This window comes from Anabrus simplex, chromosome 4 (genome assembly GCF_040414725.1).
Source record: "Anabrus simplex isolate iqAnaSimp1 chromosome 4, ASM4041472v1, whole genome shotgun sequence".
Lineage (NCBI taxonomy): Eukaryota > Metazoa > Arthropoda > Insecta > Orthoptera > Tettigoniidae > Anabrus > Anabrus simplex.
In genome coordinates this window covers 406,285,365-406,299,640 of record NC_090268.1, presented here as the reverse complement: position 1 = coordinate 406,299,640, position 14,276 = coordinate 406,285,365, and the positions used below count along the sequence as shown (strand labels likewise).

The following is a 14,276-nucleotide window of genomic DNA, read 5'->3' as shown; positions in this document are numbered from 1 at the left end:
GTTCCGAATGTTCCTTATTTTTAAAACAATGTTTTGAGACAGTATATTTTTTCTCCCACTCGATACGAACATTACAAAATTTACACATTAAAAATATTGCTTTCCGAAACGTACAAACCTTCACTCGCAAACTGTTTAGCTCTGCTGTGCACCATAACACTTGTCGAGCGACACATCTTCACTACTGTCTGTGATCACTTTCTTAATTTTACCTGACCACGAAGCCGAAATACACCAGTCAATTGTGCTGCTTGTAGACGTCATTAGGGATTCCAGGATTGCGCAATGCCGTGAGGAGACAGGTTGGTGTGGGATTACCAGCCACCACAAGAACAACATTCCAAACATTTCGTTTGGCAAGAAACCTGGAGCCAACCCCTTTTCTTTGATGCCATGTCTTAAAGAGATTTTCCAGAACATTAATGATACAGTAACATATTTCTTTCCTGTTGATGAATCTTTCTTCGCTCTTCCTTTTCTTTTCATACATAATCTTGGAACAAAGTGTCACGTTCGTTATTCACTACAGATTTTGCTGTAATATCGTGCTTATCGCTTCAATTTTGCTTTAAAATGGCCTTATCGCTTTAATTTGCGAACATAATATCCATTTTTTCTTAACCAGAAACATATGATTCGTAAAGATATAGCAAAATCGCTTCAAAGTATTTTTTGTTGCGTGTATCATTAATGCGAAAAAATCATGCCTCTAGGTATGCCTTTGGACTAACACTTCACAATGATATCACTGCTGGTATATCGTCAGAAGTCCAACAAACTCTTTTACTTTCACTTTTATTTTCACGGTTCATTAACACTTTTATTTACCCTGGAGAAAAGATATGTCCGAATATTGAAGCTATTCTCTCAGAAATGTCATTTGCCTTTTTTAGTTGTAGTAATTCTCCTTCATTCTTCAATAGCTGTTCACATTTTTCCGTAAGTCACTATTTTCTCTTTCCAACAGTAGAATCTTCCTTCTCAAACCTTCCAGTTCGTTAGTTCCATTGTCTCCGTTGTAGTCCTCCTTTGCTTCAGTTCCATCTTCCCTAAAATCAATATATACACGTTATTTATTCTTTCAGTTGAAAAAAAAGTGGGAATGTTACATTTAAGCATATATTTATTGTACCATATTTCCTCACTCACCTGTTCAAATCAGCAGTCGGCGATCTTAGAAGCTCAGCTACATCCTTATGTCGATTTCTCTGTTTTGTCCTCTCAACCCTCCTGTCATTATTGGGAGTTAATATGTTTCATGCTAGTGGTAAATTCTCAGTGGGAACTGCATCCAGTTTTAAATTATGGCTGTTTTTATTCCGATAATTTAGTAGTTGTTGTCTTAGAGGGATTTCAAAGCACGTCGTAGCAAAATGAAGCGAGCAAACTCGACCTAAAGCAATAAGATACGTTTGTATTATTTTAATACAGCATAAATAGAATAACGACAATAATAATTTATCATATTTTATAAGTATGTACCATGTTTCAAACTAAATTTGTCATTGCGCCGACATGCGTTTTCCCACACTCTGGCAAGGTCTTCATTTTTCGGGAATGAAAAATACTTTGTCTGATCCTTTGGTTTTTCTGGAGTAGCTTAAACAACCTGCTACTGCACAGCCCGGCATTCTCAAAAGTGTGATTCATGTACATTAACGAGAATACTAACAGAGCTTCAAATTTTATATGACACGTATTTCAATAGATAACGCAGGTTTATCACACAAAACATACAGTACAACAGCGGCAAGCCATGTGGCCGTGGAGCCAGTTTCTCGCAATGCTCCCCGCGTGATGTCACCTGCGCAGCAGCAACGCATTTTCGTCTCTGTTACTGACACACCATTATATTCACATCACGATTTTAGGTGGGTGGTAGTAAATCTGCAAACAGTCAGAAGTATTGTCACAAAATTGAATTCATCTAGTACCCAAGACATTTATGGTCTCTCCAACAATACAATCAAAGCACTTATTGACATGATATTAATGCCATTGACATTTTTAATAAATTTAATTCTTAGACAATGAGTTTTTCCTGAGTGTTTAAAGATGTCTAAAGTGATACCTATCTTTAAAAAGGGGGATAGAATGTGCCCATCCAATTACCACCCTATAACAATAGTACCCATTCTGAGCAAAATTATTGAATCCTGTATATTTATACAACTCGACGAGTACTTTTTCAAAAATAATTTGCTTTACAACCAACAGTTTGGATTTAGAAAAGGTCATTCAATGATAAAAGCAGTTGAATGTGTCATTAAAGACATTAAATAATTTTGTGAATAAAACAGTCACAGGTGCTACATTAATTGACCTGACAAAAGCTTTTGATTGTGTCTCGCATGAAATCTTAATTCATAAGCTCATTTATTATGGAGTAAGGGGTCATGAACTGAAATTAATGGCATCCTATCTTCATCAAAGGAAACAGATGGTGGTAATCAGTGATAAAAAATCTGGTATGGAAACGGTTAAAGCAGGTGTCCACAAGGGTCTGTTTTGGGAATTTCCCTGTTTATGGTCTATATCAATGACGTAGCATGTAATGTTCCCCGCACATCAGTTCTATATGCTGACGATACAACTTTCTTAAATAGTAATGTTGATATCACAACACTACAAAACCAAGTCAACACATTAGTTAAAATTGCTGAAAACTGGTTTCATCACAATAAATTAAGTATTAATGTCACTAAAACAGAAAATATCCTATTTACCTTGGATCACAATGTAAATAATGGCTGCCATAATTCTGTTAAATTATTAGGCCTACATGTGGATACAAGACTTACCTGGGAGATCCATACATCAGAACTCTATAAGAGATTAGCCAGGGTGTGGTATCTGTTGCAGAAACTGAAAACCTGCATCACTCGGGATATGCTACTTGCATCCTATCATGCTTTCTTTCACCCTCATATACTGTATGGGATCAGGTTATTGGGCAATTGTCCTACATCAAATAATGTATTTATTTGGCAGAAAAAGGCAGTCCGTCTAATTGCTGAATTAGAATTTAGAGACTCCTGTGAAACTTCCTATGTGAGCCTAAAAATTATGACAGTTCCCTGTTCATATATTCTTACAAATATTATGCATGTGAAAGAGAATTTTTCCAAATTTAAAGAAAGATCTACAGCACATGTACGACACAAGATACAAGAATGATCTGGATACTCCTTACTCCAGGCTGAGTAAAAGCACAAACAGCCACTGTTATCAACAGCTTAAAATGTACAACAAGCTTCCACTACCTATTCGAACATTAGACAGTAGTGCATTTAACATGGTACTGTCACAATTTTTTAGGAAAAAGGCATTTTATAGTGTAGAAGAGTATCTAGAATGTGGTATTTCAAAAACTGACCTAATATAGGTAATTAAAATAATTTTTCTAATGACTCAGGCATTATGGCTAAGATATTGTCTATAGATTATTTGTATTCATACTGACAACACCTAGTGTACATTTTCTGTACTTGATGGTGGAAGCAATAAAATATCTTTAAAGAATATCTAAAAGATTGACAGGACTTGTTCAGAATTGTTTTGGGGGTAAGTGTATACGGTAAGAACAATAGGGGCAGACCTAGGTATATAATATGACAAACAGATTAGAATAGATATAGGATGCAGCAGTTACATAAAAATAAAGAAGGCTAGCACAAAATTGAGTGACGGAGGACTGCATCAAACCAGTGTATGAACTGATGGCCCAAACAACATATAAATAGGAAATAATGATTTGAAGATGTATTGTAATAAATACAGATTTTTGCTTGCATCCCTCTAGACATATGCAGATCTGGTGCTGTTGTAGCAGCACCCTCACTTCTACTTTCCACATATTTCACATAACTATGGGGCCGATGACCTTAGAAGCTAGCCCTTTTAAACAAATATCATCATCATCACATAACTATAATTTCTCAAGTGTTCGGTTTGAAATATCTTTTCCAAATGTATGGTATTTATACTTCTCAGCATCAGCTTGCTTGTCCTGATAATGTGTTTATTCCTCTTGTTTCAGGAGTGTATTTGTAAATAGTGCAAAATATAGAAGCAGTCAAGACCTCAGTAACAGTGGAAGAAAGGAAATACAAAGTGAGGAATATATATTTTCCAATCCTCATCACTACTGTGCTTCCATATAATAACATTTAAAGATATTTTTATAAGATTATAGTATTGCAAAAGATAGCAGTTGCTTATTTGTATATATTATGCAAAAAAAAAATTGGAATTGTAGTTGCAATTTTGAGAAAGTGTTTATGGAGGAATAGTGATAACCTTCTATGCATTAATCTGTATGACAAAATCCTTTCAATGATTTTTTTTTAAATCTTTTAGTTGCGGTCTGAAAATTTTATGAGTTACAATAATACATTTTTATTTTATAGTACATTTTGAATGATTTTGCCCTTCTCTGAAGAAAAATAAGAAAAGTATATCCATTTCTGTCAGTTCCTGAAATTTTTTTTTAAATTAGGCAAAATACCATTTGTCATAATGTTTTCCAACATGTGCGGCTAACAAATGCAGACTGTCCGTAATTTTTACAGATTTCACCTCATGATTGCGACATTACAGTCACATTATTACAGAAAAACAACATTATCACGAAAAATAAATTTTCTACGGATTCTTGCAAGCATTACTACTCAACCTTTCTCGTTATAATGTGTTTATTCCTCTTGTTTCAGGAGTGTGTTTGTAAATAGTGCAAACTATAGAAGCAGTCAAGACCTCGGTAATTTAGTGAAAGAAATAAGTTATAATAAGCAACTAAACTTATTCACTCGTGAATTCCTTTTGCTACCCGTGAACGTTGTGAATGAACGACCTCTTCTCCACTATAGATCCATAAGTAACATTATATTTGCAGTACTGTATCAAGTGTACCTCGCAGTAACTTTCCCACACAAGAAGTTTTCAGTTTGTTAGAAACAATCAGACAGAATCTACTGTCGGATTTTTTATTATGGACACTTGAGTTTAGGCTTCAGTTACAAACGAACCAATAGGCCTATTGCAATGCGAGTTATACCAATATTTTCCTTGTTTAATTCTACGTTAGTTTATATAAGACACATTGTTTTCGATGTTCATTAAATATTTTTTATTTGTGGTTGTAACAAATATTGCCTGGATTTTTTGCTTCTTCTCTAGGAAGGGCTCACTTAGGAATATATATACAAGGAAAACTACTTGTCTGATGGTAATGAAATTTTTATATGTTATAACCACATGCATTTGTAGTGTAATACTCAAGTTACAATTTTTTTTAACCACCCCAAAAAAAAGTTCTTATCATTTTTCTAAAGCAGGTCTTTCTCAGCCCAGGATAAACGTACAGCAGCAAACCTGGGCTTGTTTTGAAGCACTCAGTCATGGTTATTAGAAACTACAACAACTGTAACCATACAGTGTGGTACCGAATTTATGAAGAGTAATATTGAAAAGGGGTTTTGTGTACGCCAGGCCTTGCGATTAACAGCAGGCCGGGTGGTGACATCGGGCACAGTGTTGCCGCGTTCAGTAGTAATCATGCGCGCAACAAACACAGCTTTTCGTTTACCTTCAAACTTTATTTTCTATTTCCTCTCATAAATTCCACTTCCCATCACCTTTTCTCATAAGGGCTTTGGACCTTCAATGGCATGTTTAAAAATGGTTGACTTCCTAATTTAGAAATATCACACTGACAATTTTTACAAGAGTTATTTGCATTATTATTTACATATATTTACAATATTTAATTCTATCAATTATCTTCGTCTGAAAAATTGCTGTGTTCCAATGAATTGGTGCTGCTGTCATTCATGTTGATTATGACTGGCTCAAAATAAGGGACATTTTCAGACTGTCCATCTTTTTCCCAGTAGTGGTCTTCAATTTTCTTAGCGTGTTTAATACGGTACATTGTTTCCAGAGTTCAGGGGTCGCGGTATGTAAGGCTTCTCGGCATAAAGCGTTAATTGCTTCCATACCTCTACCATTTTCTAACATGTTAGCCATATTTATTTTTGCTATTTTCCCTTCTACGTAATTCCAAATGAGCTCGATTGGATTAAGCTAGCAATGGGCCACTGGTAACCAAACAAGCTGTGCAGCTGGTTGAAGTCGTTTAGTCAGTTGTTCCAGCTTCTCTACCGGTATTTGAAAATAAGGCCTGGCAAGGACAATCAGCTCTGATTTAGTTAATTTGTTATAATCGTCAACTCTAGGTGTAAGTGAAATATTCTTTGATGTTATCGAAGATATAATTTCAGGTTTCAGCCATGATATGTTTTTGGGTTTTTAGATGAAGGATCGACCATCGTATGATATGGAGCTTGATCTATAACGACCGCTGACCTTTGAGGGAATAAACTCAGGAATTTCGTGAACCATTCTTCATAATGAGTCAAGTTCATATAATTGAGGTAATCACCACTTTGTTTCTTGCCAATAAAACGAAGTTCTGACCCGTCAAGAAATCCTTCTTCACATGCGATGTGTAAAATTATGATGCGTTTCCCAGCTCCAGGCGGTGTTTTGAACCCTCCATGCCACCCATAAATTTGCTGAATGTACCCTCTGTACAGATTATAGTTGTCAAAGTTGTCTTCTAAAGCTCAACCACGTTTTCTTGCCACCCTTATTTCATAGTATGATTTTGTCCGCACCAGGTCTCGTCTGTAAAGAAGATCTTGTAGCCCTGTGCTCTTAAGTCTCTAATTCGTCTAAGGTAGGCATGTTTGAATGCAGCAACTGTGGAATTTATAAGAGGAAATAAAATTAAAGGTTGAAAGCAAACAAAAAGCTATGTTTGTTGCGCGCATGATTACTACTGAATGCGGCAACACTGCGCCCGATGTCACCGCCAGGCCTGCTGTTAATCGCACGGTCCGGCTTCTTAGAGAAGAAGCAAAAAAAAAAACCCAGGCAATATTTCTTACAACCACAAATAAAAAATATTTAATTAACGTCAAAAACAATATGTCTTATATATGCTAATGTAAAATTAAACAAGGAAAATATTGGTATAAATCGCACTGCAATAGGCCTATTGGTTCATTTGTAATTAAAGCCTAAACTCGAGTGTCCATAATAAAAAAATCCGACAGTAGGGCTACATTAAACACATCTGCACTGGAATTGCTTATACTCCAGAGGACAAAACTATAATCTCTGGGGGATGGATGCTTCAAGAAAACCCACACTGAAAAGCAGCTGCTGGGTGAGAAATAAGCTGCAAATAATTTTTATCACAGAACTAATAGGTATGGTTCAATTTGTGGGATACTGTAGTCACGTCCTAGTTCGCGAACCGTAGGCAACGGCTGAATGGCCTAGTAAGTGGTCCTGAAAGTCGGGATGCCAGTTGCTATGGAATGGGAGTGGGCATCTCGGACATATTCTGAGTCATGGCCCTCCTTGTGCTCAGGCAGCTAGGACTATACAATTCACCGGTGGTCCATAACCCCATTAGAGGAGAGATCCTCACTTGGACTATGTGCAAGTAGGGTAGCATCCTGCTTCATGAATTTACCGAGCTCAGCACATTTTAAGCAAGCCTCGAACCTATGGGAGTAATGGAGTCCCACTCCCATTTGACAGGCGATGGACTCCTTGGAAACAACTTGGCGAACGAAGTGGAATTCGATGGGGAGCTATCAATATTAATGGGGCTTATGGAAGAAAGAAGGTAGAACTGGCTGAGTCAGCAAAGGGGATGCATCTGGATGTGCTAGGAGTTAGTGATATTTGGGTAAGGGGAGATAATGAGGAAGAGCTAGGAGATTATAAAGTGTACTTGACGGATGTTAAAGAGGGAGGACCAGAGTCTGGGGTAGGGCTCTTTATCAGGAATACCATTGCACGCAAGATAGTTTCTGTTAGGCACGAAAATGAGCGAATGATGTGGGTGGATTTGTCAGTTGGAGGAATTAGGACAAGAATTGTGTCCGTGTATTCACCCTGGGAGGGTGCAGATTAGGATGAAGTTGACAAGTTTTATGAAGCATTGAGTGACATCGTGGTCAGGGTCAACAGCAAGGATAGAATGGTGCTAATGGGCGATTTCAATGCAAGAGTTGGGAATAGAACTGAAGGATCTGAAAGGGTGATTGGTAAATGTGGGGAAGATATGGAAGCTAATGGGAATGGGAAGCGTTTGCTGGACTTCTGTGCTGGTATGGGTTTAGCTGTTACGAATACATTCTTCAAGCATAAGGCTATCCACCACTACACATGGGAGGCTAGGGGTACCAGATCCATAGTCGACTATATCTTAACCGACTTCGAATTCAGGAACTCTGTTAGGAATGTAGGAGTTTTCCAGGGATTTTTCGATGATACAGACCACTATCTGATCTGTAGTGAACTAAGTATATCTAGGCCTAGGGTAGAGAAAGTGAAATCTGTCAGCAAACGAATAAGGGTAGAAAATCTCCAGGACGAGGAAATTAGACAGAAGTACATGGATATGATTAGTGAGAAGTTTCAAACAGTAGACAGTAAGCAGGTTCAGGATATAGAAAGTGAATGGGTGGCATAGAGGGATGCTGTAATAGAAACAGCAAGGGAATGCCTAGGAACAACTGTGTGTAAAGATGGGAAAAGGCGAACATCTTGGTGGAATGATGAAGTGAGAGCAGCCTGTAAACGTAAAAAGGAGGCTTATCAGAAATGGCTCCAAACAAGGACCGAGGCAGACAGGGATTTGTACATAGATGAAAGAAACAGAGCGAAACAAGTAGTTGTTGAATCCAAAAAGAAGTCATGGGAAGATTTTGTCAATAACCTGGAAAGGCTAGGTCAAGCAGCAGGGAAACCTTTCTGGGCAGTAATAAAGAATCTTAGGAAGGGAGGGAAAAAAGGAAATGAACAGTGTTTTGAGTAATTCAGGTGAACTCATAATAGATCCCAGGGAATCACTGGAGAGGTGGAGGGAATATTTTGAACATCTTCTCAATGTAAAAGGAAATCATCCTGATGGTGTTGCAAACAGCCAAGTTCATGGGGAGGAGGAAAATGATGTTGGTGAAATTATGCTTGAGGAAGTGGAAGGGATGGTAAATAAACTCCATTGTCATAAGGCAGCAGGAATAGATGAAATTAGACCTGAAATGGTGGAGTATAGTGGGAAGGCAGGGATGAAATGGCTTCATAGAGTAGTAAAATTAGCATGGAGTGTTGGTAAGGTACCTTCAGATTGGACAAAAGCAGTAATTGCACCTATCTATAAGCAAGGGAACAGGAAGGATTGCAACAACTATCAAGGTATCTCATTGATTAGTATACCAGGCAAAGGGAGGGTGCGATCGGTCGTTGAGAGGAAGTTGGATGAATACCAGTGTGGTTTCAGACCACAGAGAGGCTGTCAGGATTTTCAGTATGCACCAGGTAATTGAAAAATGCTACGAGAGGAATAGGCAGTTGTGTTTATGTTTCGTAGATCTAGAGAAAGCATATGACAGGGTACCGAGGGAAAAGATGTTCGCCATACTGGGGGACTATGGAATTAAAGCTAGATTATTAAAATCAAGGCATTTATGTTGACAATTGGGCTTCAGTGAGAATTGATGGTAGAATGAGTTCTTGGTTCAGGGTACTTACAGGGGTTAGACAAGGCTGTAATCTTTCACCTTTGCCGTTCGTAGTTTACATGGATCATCTACTGAAAGGTATAAAATGGCAGGGAGGGATTCAGTTAGGTGGAAATGTAGTAAGCAGTTTGGCGTATGTTGACTACTTGGTCTTAACGGCAGACTGTGCCGAAAGCCTGCAGTCTAATATTGGAACTTGAAAATAGGTGTAATGAGTATGGTATGAAAATTAGCCTCTCGAAGACTAAATTGATGTCAGTAGCTAAGAAATTGAACAGAATTGAATGTCAGATTGGTGATACAACGCTAGAACAGGTCGATAATTTCAAGTATTTAGGTTGTGTGTTCTCCCCGGATGGTAATATAGTAAGTGCAATTGAATCAGGGTGTCGTAAAGCTAATGCAGTGAGCACGCAGTTGCGATCAGCAGTATTCTGTAAGAAGGAAGTCAGCTCCCAGACGAAACTATCTTTACATCGGTCTGTTTTCAGACCAACTTTGCTTTACGGGAGCGAAAGCTGGGTGGACTCAGGATATCTTATTCATAATTTAGAAGTAACAGACATGAAAGTAGCAAGAATAATTGCTGGTACAAATAGGTGGGAACAATGGCAGGAGGGTGCTCAGAATGAGGAGATAAAGGCTATTTTAGGAATGAACTCGATGGATGAAGTTGTACGCATGAAGCGGCTTCGGTGGTGGGGTCATGTGAGGCGAATGGAGGAGGATAGGTTACCTAGGAGAATAATGGACTCTGCTATGGAGGGTAAGAGAAGTAGAGGGAGACCAAGACGATGATGATTAGACTCAGTTTCTAACGATTTAAAGATAAGAGGTATAGAACTAAATGAGGCCGCAACACTAGTTGCAAATCGAGGATTGTGGCGACGTTTAGTAAATTCTCAGAGGCTTGCAGACTGAACGCTGAAAGGCATAACAGTCTATAATGATTATGTATGTATGTATGTATGTACTAATGGGTAATTGTGTAATATGATGTACTTTAGAACATGTTGCTATTTGGAAGGGCAGAGGGTGTTGTCATTATCAAGAAGTGAAGTGCATTCTTTGGACTGACTCAAATATTGTTGAGAGGGGTTGAGGAATACTGATAACCTACTTCAAAGGATGGCACCTCTGTTATTGTGAAGAAGGAGTTGTTTTTAAGAATTTGGATTGAATAATCAAATGCACCTTGTGTACTGAGAATTTTATGGAACAGCTGAACAGAAATATGTTTTGTATTTTTTAAGGTTTAGCTTGGTTTATTGTCATATTTCTGAATCAAAGGTCCTTTCATTTTATTAATGTCGGTATTTTTATTATAAGTTGCTAGTGATAGTAATAAACCTTTATTTATCTCCCGATCTTACAGTTACACAACCTAATTGATCTTAAGGGAGAAAAATAACAATTCTCAATTGGAAAGAGAAAAAAAAATAACCATGCAGAACTACAACAGCTACAGCAAAAACAAAGAACAAGGAAACCAGATGTCATAGACAATACATTATAAGATACAATGATACCCCACACTGGTGGGCATAATAGCACAAAATAAAGAGAACAAGGGAAAGTCAGTCCACTGGCCTCTGGGCCAGCTGAATTAAAAGTAAAATTTCAAAGCAGTACTGCAAGTACGGCATCCCCCGGTTTAAACCACCTCACTTTCTGGATACGTGCTGGCATGAGTCACCCACCTGAACTAGCATCTATTACATATGCTAGTAAGTCTCTCTGTGTTGGCACACGCCAGCACCTCTCCTCCCCCCTTCCTCGCTACTAGTCAGCAGCTAGGAAAGTCGACAACTCCACTGTGCTGATACAGTACATTGCTTGTATCATGATATGCCACTACACTATCTTCATTCTCTTGGTACATCTGAGACTTTGTCTTTAAGGCTACTGAATATCTGTTTCTGGTTTTAGACAAAAACCTACACAAATTCCCAGCACTTTTCCATTCTGCCACTATCCACCTCAAAATCTTATCTTCATTGCACGGATGAGAAATCCACTCCAACTGTTGTTTGTTAAACATCCGTCTCTCTTCTAGCATTCCTTTACACTCTCTCAGCAAATGAAAGTCTTTCCTTTCTTCACCATGTAATACGCACAACGTATTTACTTTTAACTTAGTCCAACCTTTGTTAACATATACACCTAATAACCACCAGATTAACCCCCTTCTCACCCCCCCCCCCCCCCTATTTACATTTGCCACTCTCAGATTTAGCATCTGATTTACTCTCAGAAACATTTTTAGGGTAGCCCTCTCCCGGCATTCGGCCACCAATTCTTGTTCAGCAATATCTCTCGCCCTCTTAATCATGTGTTTCCAATGCGTGCCCTTTCTCCTGCCCCATTTAACGTTATAAAACTCGCCCAACCCCAGTCTATCTAAGGTGTTCTTCACCTTGTCCACCCAATGGTCACCATAATTATCCTCTATTTGACTTTTGTAGGCTGACTGTAGGATCAGGCCCCCTACCCCTTCTCTTAATCTACACCAGTAACCAAGTACTCTTTTTAAAATATCGATCTTAATGTACTCCTTACACATCATCTTCACACCTGCACTCGCTGTGCACAAGGGTAGGCCTGTAACATTCTTGCAGAACCTACTCTCTACCTGCTCTAATATCACACACTCTTTTTCTACTCCCCAAACCTCCGAAGCATATAGCATTTTACCCTTAACCACCGTGTTGAATACCATACTTTGTATAGCATAGCTTGCTCCCCTAAATTTATTTTCCAATATCCTCTTTACTGAGAGTGCTGCTTGGGCTTTCCATTTAATATGCCTAATCTGCTCTATCCAACTACCATTTCTTCTCAGCATCACCCCCAGGTACTCCATCTTTTCCACCACCTCAATCTCTTCCCCGTTTATTGCCCACTTTACTCCCGGTTTCTTTTTATTCCCTTTCCTGCATACCATCACCTTAGACTTCTTACTGTTGATCTTCAATGACCCTTTCTCCACAGAACTCCCTACTTTATTCAGACTTTTTTGCAAACCCCCAGCTGTTAACGACAGCAACAACACATCATCGGCAAAGATTAATCCTGGAATTTCTTGTTTGCCTAGTACTGGGTAAGCCCATTTTCTCTCTACATGGCCATCTAGTAGGTCGTTTATAAACAATAGGAAAAGGATTGGCGACAATTTACATCCCTGTTTCAACCCAACTTTCGACTCAATCACTCCACTCACCACTCCTTCTTCCACCCTGATGCTACAATAGACTTTCTCATATATACTTCTGATCGCTCTTCTCATCTTCTCTCCCACCCCAACCCTCCCCAATCTTTCAAACATGGCCTCCCTGCTCACTGTATCAAACGCCTTCTGGAAGTCAATTGTGGCAATAAATACTTTGGCTTTTCTTACATACTTATCGATTATGGTTCTCACTATCATTAAATTATCAGCTGCCATCCTCCCCTTCTTAAATCCATTTTGAAAACACGATATAATTGAGTAATCCTCTGTCCACTTCCTCAATCTATTTGCTAGAATACCCGTGTACACCTTGCTCAGGGAGTCCAGCAGGGTTATACCTCTATAATTACTGGGATTAGTCCTGTCCCCTTTATTTTTATAAATAGGACATATAATCCCCTTCTGCCATTCTTTAGGGAATTTCGCCCCCTCAAATAACTTGTTGAAGAATGTTACCAGACACTCTATCATCTGCTTATTTTTTTCTACTTCCTTCCAATACACATTAGTTATCTCACTTCCCCACCCGCAGTCCTGGTCTTTAAATTTTTTATCACTCCCCTCACCTCCTCACCTGTTATTCTCTCTTCCAGCTCTTGGCAGCCCCTCTCTAGCCCCCTATCTACTTTATCACCTCCGTCGACCTTAACCCACCCTTCCTGTTCCCCTAATAATTCCTGGAAATACTCTACCCATGTTCCATATTCGATTTTCGGTTTCGTCACTCTACTCGTCCCCCTATTTATTTTTTTAACCCTCGCCCACACCTTTTCTCCTTCCCTGTTCTTGCACCCCCTATTTAAAGCTTCCGTTTGAGCCTCCTGCCAAACCTTTTTCTTCTCTCCTATCATATTCTTGAATTCTTTTCTCATCCTGCAAAATTTTTTCCTTAACCCCCTCTCACCATGTTTTCTGAACTCAGCCAACGCTCTCAGCACTGTCTTCCTTTTTTCCTTACATTCCTTATCGAATCAACCCTCTTCCACCTCTCTATTCTTATTCCTGTATGATTTCTCCTCCGCTATTTTCCTCCCTGGGTACTCCAAAAGCTCTACAGCTCTGTCAATATTATTACCTTTCACTGCTGCATGATGATCTGGAATTCATCCTCCTCCAGATATTTACATAACTTCGCTCTCCCTTCCTCCGACCAGATATACTTAGGAACTCTGCGATCTCCCACACTCCATTCTCTTCCTGAACTCTTCTCTTCTGCACCCCCATCCCTATTTACGATTATATATACCGGGGAGTGGTGGGATTCCAGCCTATCCACCACTCCCATCCTGTTAATTCTGTCCAACATATCATGCGAACTCATAATCAGATCAATAACACTACCTCCTTCGTATGTAATGTAAGTCATTTTTCCTTCCCTATCGCCCTGCCACCATCCATTTAGAATATACAATTCACATGCCCCGCATACTTCTAACAACTTCTGA

At 38.8% G+C, this 14,276-nt stretch overlaps 1 protein-coding gene across 4 annotated transcripts in view; it reads left to right on the top strand.

The window, feature by feature from the left end:
* The window catches only part of LOC136872770 (SRRM2 protein homolog rsr-2), a 188,626-nt gene extending 183,876 nt beyond the window's left edge, over window positions 1-4,750 (top strand). For 2 of the 4 annotated variants that reach the window (XM_067146605.2, XM_067146604.2), the window contains one exon: window positions 4,040-4,420. The gene's annotated coding sequence lies outside the window, so the exon portion shown is untranslated. Of the gene's footprint in view, window positions 1-4,039; window positions 4,421-4,712 lie in introns of those variants that run through there. The other 2 variants (XM_068227530.1, XM_068227529.1) reach the window with 2 other exon arrangements.
* The last annotated feature ends 9,526 nt before the right edge of the window (window positions 4,751-14,276 follow it).